General features: G+C 38.8%; 1 pseudogene; it reads left to right on the top strand.

Annotated features, from left to right (window-relative positions):
• Window positions 1–280: 280 nt before the first annotated feature.
• On the top strand, window positions 281–7,011 carry LOC123934665 (annotated as a pseudogene).
• Window positions 7,012–7,211: the final 200 nt, after the last annotated feature.

The raw sequence follows: 7,211 nt of genomic DNA, 5'->3' as shown, positions 1-7,211 counted from the left end.
GAGAGAGAATTTGTCTCCTTTCCAACCCCAAAAGTAGAATTCTAATAAATTCTAACTTGGACATACTTCAAAAAATTTAAAAAATATATTTGATGTCATAGAGAAGTCTAACCTCTCCTTGCATGTGAGGTTTTTTTTTACCCAAATTGATAACTACTTCTTTATAGCTGTTACAAAATTTTCCATACCCACCAAAACCATCATCAATAAAGACTTGGGAAATATTTGAGGAAAATCGCTACCCAATATTAATCCTTTGGAACCTCCTTTAACAACATAAATGCCTCCTCTTATAGCAGATAGAGATGATAATGAGAAGCCGGATAGTGAAACTAAACTGTAGGTTACCAAGGAAAAATGTTCATAGCAGCCATCTTGTTTCTGTAACTGGTCACATGGTTATAGCTGGTGTTTCTAAGCACCTTCTTCTATTACCCATTCCATATTCCGTTTTCCCTTTGTTGATCGTAATTCTTTGCCTGGTGAGGTGTCCCAAAGATTTATTCCTGAAGGGTCTGGGTCATTAGTCGTCCTGCTTGAATTGGGTTGTAGTTTTTCATTGACTTTAACCATAGGTTATGGTTTTGCTAAGAAGCGTTCTAAGGGATATCCATAAAAAGAGCCATTTTATCTATATGGTTATTAAATCTGCCTTGGCTGGGGTTACCTTTTGATGTGCATTACATGGGGCACAGTATCTTACATTCTTTGCCCATTCAGAGAGGTCTATCCGCATAACAGTTCTGACTTCTTGTCACCAATTTTCCAATCATGTTTCTTTCAAGTCTTTGACTATGTAATTAAACCATTGACCATGTCCTATAAATATATGGATTTGTGGTATTTGAACTACATTCTCATGTAACTTACTTGTGTCTTCAGTGCATGGTTGATCCCAATCTTGTATATACCATTTCTTTTTGATACTGCTGAACATGGCCAAATTTATGGCTTGTGGGGCAGTTAATAATGGGAAGCTTAGATTGCATGGTTACTTGGTGGCCTGTGGTTAAGTATTCTATCTCTACTAAGGCCCAGTGGAAAGCCAAAATCTGTTTCTCAAAAAGAAAGTTTTCACAGAAAATGTTAGGGTATTCCTCTAAAATCCTAGGCCAATAGTGCTGTTCAGCTCTAGGCGCTTCCCAAAATCTCCAACCTGCTACTGACACTTCAAGCACCATCAGATTAATTGGCTTATATGGCTCAAGTAACAAACAGCTTTCATGGCAGCCTGAAACTGTTGTAGAGCCTTGTCTTGTTCTAGACCTCACCCAAAGCTAGCAGATTTTCAGGTTACTTAGTAAGTGGGTTAGAATAGCACACTCAAGGGGTGCCTGGGTGGCTCAGTGGTTTAGGCCACTGCCTTTGGCTCAGGTCATGATCTCAGGGTCCTGGGATCGAGTCCCGCGTCCGGCTCTCTGCTCTGAAGGGAGCCTGCTACCCTCTCACTCTCTCTGCCTGCCTCTCTGCCTACTTGTGATCTCTCTCTGTCAAATAAATAAAAATCTTTAAAAAAAAAAGAATAGCACACTCAAATGAAAAATATGTTGCTTTCAATTCTAAAGAGGTCCATTAGGCATTGTTGCTCTTTTTTGGGATGCAGTAAGAGCCAGATACAGTAACTTATGTTTTGCCTTAGAAATGATATCTCAATATGTTCTGTGTCACTAAATACCTAAAAATTTTACTGAGGTGTAAATCCCTTGAATTTTTGTCAGATTCATTTTCCACTCTCTGATGTGTCTTACCAATATGTCTAGAGTACTTGCTACTTCTTGCTCACCAGATCCCATCAGCATAATGTCATCAGTGTAATGAATTAGTGTGATGTCTCATGGAAGGGAAATGTGATCAAGGTCACTGTAGACTAAAATATAATATAGAGCTGGAGAATTAATATACTCCTGACTTAAGACAGTGAAGATGTATTGTTTGCCTTGTCAGTGAAAAGCAAACTACTTCTGGTTGTATTCACTAACACCCATCAAGAAGAAAGCATTTGCCAGATCAGTAGCTGCATACCAGGTGCCAGACAATGTGTTAATTGCCCAAGCAACAAAACCACATCTGCAATGGTAGGTGCAATTGGAATCATCATCTGGTTAACTTCACAATAATTCTCTGTAACTTTACAAGTTCCACCTGTTTTCTGCACAAGCTAAATAAGTAAGGTGAATGAGGAAGTGGAAGTTGTGGGAATCACCACCATGGTGGTACTAATTTTGCCATCTCTCCAGGAATGTGGTATTGTTGTTGGTTTACCATTTTCTTAGGTGGAGGCATTTCTAGTAGCTTCTACTTGGCCTTTCCTTCTATAATAGCACTCAATTCACAATCAAGGAACCAATATATGCATTCTTTTAGTCACTGAGTATTTTTATTCCAATTATACATTCTGGAATAGAGAAATAACCATAGCATGGGTTTGAAAACCCACTGGACCCACTGTGAGATGAACCCAAGCTGAAAACTACATTGATTACCTGGCACCCATAAGCTACTGCTCTGATTTGTGGGCCACAATGATGGTTAGGGTCTCCTTGAATTAGTACCAGTTCAGAGACACTGTCCAGTAATCCTCCAAATGTTTGATTACTTTTTCCCCAATTCATAATCACCTGGTCAATGGCTATAGGTTCTTTTAAGGAAGGCTGGGAGGAAAATTAACAAAAATTTTTTTTTGTAATATAGCAGGGTCCTTCCTTAAAATTATATGCCTCTCATCATTCAAAGGGTTCTGGGTCTGTCAATTGACTCAAGTCTGGGAATTGACTGAAAGACAATGAGTCTCCATTTTGGTGATTCAAGTTAGACATTTTTCACTCAAATTAGAGCTCTCCTACCTATACAGATCAAGTAAGAATTTAGTAGGTTTCTCATCTATTTCTTTTCCAGGGATGTGGTAATCAACTAAAAAATGCCAAAGGTCTCTACAGATTAGACTATTCTGATAAATGCTTGCACTCTGCTCTCTATTACAGCAATCAAGCTCACCTTGTCTTTGGTAAGTAAGTCTTACTATTTGGCTCCTGCAACTCTGGGATCCAATTATCCTCATTGCATTTAAATAATCCAGTTCAGTTGCAGAAGTTCACACTATAACTTTTGAACTACAGGAGACTGACCACAGAGTACTTCAAGGATGCTGGGATTACCCTTACAAATTTATTTCTCACAGTCATGGTGAAAAGTAGATTCTCCAGTGTAGGTGAGCAGATTTTAAATGATAAATTCACTCTAACATTCCAATCTACCCAAGCCTTTGGATCTATATCTTGATACTATAACAAGGCCATTATATATCCCTGGCTATATGTATAGTTTTTATACATAAATATAGTTTTATATATATTATATTATATATAATAACTATATTATTATAATTATTCTATTATATATAATATATAGTTTTATATATTATATTATATATAATAACTATATTATTATAGTTATGAGATATATATATATATATATATAGTATAACAAGGCCATTATATATCCCTGGCATTTCAACTTCATTTAGTATGTCACTTTTTGGTCCATTTTCAGCTACCCAAGCAACCATGCCGTTAGAATCCTTTCTAACAATTTGAACTCTATCATCAAATCCAGAATCTTTGTGTGAGTTCATATCAATCAATTTAGCCTGATTTAACTTCATATTCCTTCCACCATTACTCAGCTTCATTCCAATATATATTAACTATATTATGTCTGTATAAATTGGAGAAATCATGCACCTGTTTTGGTATGTAGCACATCTTCTAGTGGTTTACCCTGCAAGGTTTGCTGGGACTTGAGCCTAGGAATATATCGAGGAGCAAAGAAGAGTTGCAGTATATATCCTGAGGGGAGCCAGCAGTGCTTTGCAAGAAAATACCTTAAGAGAGACCATTATAGATTATTTTGGGGAAAGCATAGTTAAACTTCTCAGGCAGGGGTGGAAAGGTTGGCAAAGAAAACTCAGTAGAATTTAGGGGTGTGACATCCCCAGCTTCATTAGAATTTACCATAGGTCCCCATTCCAATGTTTAGGATCTTATTCTTTCCTAATCAATGCTTTTCTTAAAAAATTTATTTATTTATTTTCAGCATAACAGTACTCATTGTTTTTGCACCACACCCAGTGCTCCATGCAATATGTGCCCTCTCTATTACCCTCCACCTGGTTCCCACCCCCCACCCCTTCAAAACCCTCTGGTTGTTTTTCAGAGTCCATAGTCTCTCATGGTTCATCTCCCCTTCCAATTTCCCACACCTCCCTTCTCCTCTCCATCTCCCCATGTCCTCCATCTTCTTTGTTATGCTCCACAAATAAGTGAAACCATATGATACTTGACTCTCTCTGCTTGACTTATTTCGCTCAGCATAATCTCTTCCAGTCCCGTCCATGTTGCTACAAAAGTTGGGTATTCATCCTTTCTGATGGAGGCATAATATTCCATCGTGTATATGGACCACATCTTCCTTATCCATTCGTCCGTTGAAGGGCATCGTGGTTCTTTCTACAGTTTGGCGACCATGGCCATTTCTGCTATAAACATTTGGGTACAGATGGCTCTTCTTTTCACTACATCTGTATCTCTGGGGGTAAATACCCAGCAGTGCAATTGCAGGGTCATAGGGAAGCTCTATTTTTAATTTCTTTTTTTTTTTTTCATGAGAGACTATGGACTCTATTTTTAATTTCTTGAGGAATCTCCATACTGTTCTCCAAAGTGGCTGCACCAACTTGCATTCCCACCAACAGTGTAAGAGGGTTCCCCTTTCTCCAAAACCTCTCCAACACATGTTGTTTCCTGTCTTGCTAATTTTGGCCATTCTAACTGGTGTAAGGTGATATCTCAATGTTGTTTTAATTTGAATCTCCCTGATGGCTAGTGATGAGCATTTTTTCATGTGTCTGATAGCCATTTGTATGTCCTCATTGGAGAAGTGTCTGTTCATATCTTCTGCCCATTTTTTGATATGATTATCTGTTTTGTGTGTGTTGAGTTTGAAGAGTTCTTTATAGATCCTGTATATCAAACTCGAAATGGATAAAAGACCTCAATGTGAGACAGGAATCCATCAGAATCCTAGAGGAGAACATAGGCAGTAACGTCTTCGATATCAGCCACAACAACTTCTTTCAAGATATGTCTTCAAAGGCCAAGGAAACAAAAGCAAAAATGAACTTTTGGGACTTCATCAAGATCAAAAGCTTCTGCACAGCAAAGGAAACAGTCAACAAAACAAAAAGGCAACCCACGGAATGGGAGAAGATATTTGCAAATGACAGTACAGACAAAAGGTTGATATCCAGGATCTATAAAGAACTAATCAATGCTTTTTGAACACAACTTATTTTATCCTCCATTCCTCATCCCATACATTTCTTAACCATACTTTTTTCCTGGATTTTGATTTGAAAATATACTACCCCATTCATGATTTTCCCAGGCACTTTTTTTTCTACTAGCAGAAAAGAAATCTTGGGTTGTATGGTGGGATGTGAGGATACAATGTCCATCTCCAATCCTTGTCTCCAAGCACCAACTGTGGAATTTCACTGGCCAAGTGCTCAGAGGATTGGTGTCTATGACCAAGCCTTTTATTTTCCTATGATATAGTTCCTTTTAGTGGCTTGTCTGAAACACACACTTTGGTGGGGGGAACAAAAGCCATTTTTCTCAACAAATAAACTATAGTTAGTACAGTGAAATTACAGTTTACACCAAGGTTTTAAAGGGGTTTGAACATTTTAGGGAAAATTACATACATACAAAATGTTAGGTAAAATTATATACAGCCAAAATTATCCCTGAAAGTCATTTGTAAAAGCTCCATGTCAAGGAACTACATAATGTCTATCAATAAGGCCAGCATTGGAATAGATCCCTGTTTCTTCAATTGGGCACCAGATTGAGTAGCTGGCTTATGTTTAGGGTCCCCATTGAATGAAAAATATGTGTTTAAACACTAGAACACACTTTCACACTGAGAGAAGCACACAGAAACTGAGATCACCTAAGTAAAGAGCAAGTTCAAGTCTCTCAACTCTCATTCACTCAAAAACTTAGATTCACTGAGTGGAATAGTAGATGGATTCACCCCATTATTCATATTATTTCCTACATGTGTATATGATGTGACCCCACAACCCAGAGGAGGTCACATGCCCCCAAATGGGAGTGTTTGGAGATAAAGTCAGAAAATGCCTCTCAAACTGAAATTATCAAGAATTAATAGAAGAGGGCCCAGCGGAGTGGAAGTCACTCTCTGAGGCAGTGGTGATGGCAGTGGTGAGAGGATGAATAAGTTCAGTGCACTGAAAAATGATGACAGTGGGGACCATGATCTGAATGAAGTAAACAGCACAGAGAAGGAAAAAAAAACAGAAAGAGACAAGAGTCAGGGTAGCAGTAAGGAGAAGGCTGTTGCCCCTGGACCAGCAGAGCATCTCCTGCAGTACAGCAATACTTTCTGATATGCCAGAAGAACCCAGGATGTCTCAACAGCTCACAGAGTTATGAATAAAATTTCAAACAGATTGGCACCCTTTGCCTTTGCAGAGCAGTTATGGAGGTTTTACAGTCACATGGTAGGTCCTGGGGACCTGACAGGCCACAAGGACTTTCATTTCTTCAAAGAAGGAAATAAACCTATTTGGGAAGATGATGCAAAAAAAAAAAAATGGTGGCAAGTGGATTATTTTGTTCCAGAAAGGCTTGGCATCTCATTGCTGTGAGAATCTTATCCTGGACATGCTGGAGGAACAGTTCATGGTTGGGGAGGAGATCTGTGGGGCTGTGGTCTCTGTTCACTTTCAGAAGGACATTATTTCAATATGGAGTAAGACTGCCAGTGAACAAGCAACCACAGTCCAAATCCAGGAAATGGTTTAGCGAGTGCTTAACCTACCTCCCAACACCATTATGGAGTACAAAACCCACACTGGCAGTATCGAAATGTCAGGCAGGCTGGGCCCCCAAAGGGTCCTTTTTCAAAGCCTCTGTAAGCTACAGTTGAATGTGCGATGACCTTCTCCCTCTCTGGATAGCACCATCATTGAAGCTGGCAACATGAGTCTCTTGTTCTGTTGGCGTGCTACCTGGAGAATCCTTCTGTCCTGGACAAGAGGAATTTTTCTTTAAAAATTTATTTATTTACTAGAGAGAGAGAGAGAGAGAGAGAGAGAGAGAGAGAGAGAACATGCACAACCATGAGGG

The sequence above is a fragment of the Meles meles genome, chromosome X (assembly GCF_922984935.1).
Source record: "Meles meles chromosome X, mMelMel3.1 paternal haplotype, whole genome shotgun sequence".
NCBI classification, from domain to species: domain Eukaryota; kingdom Metazoa; phylum Chordata; class Mammalia; order Carnivora; family Mustelidae; genus Meles; species Meles meles.
Note: the sequence above shows the minus strand (reverse complement) of the source record. Positions and strands in the feature narration are given on the sequence as shown.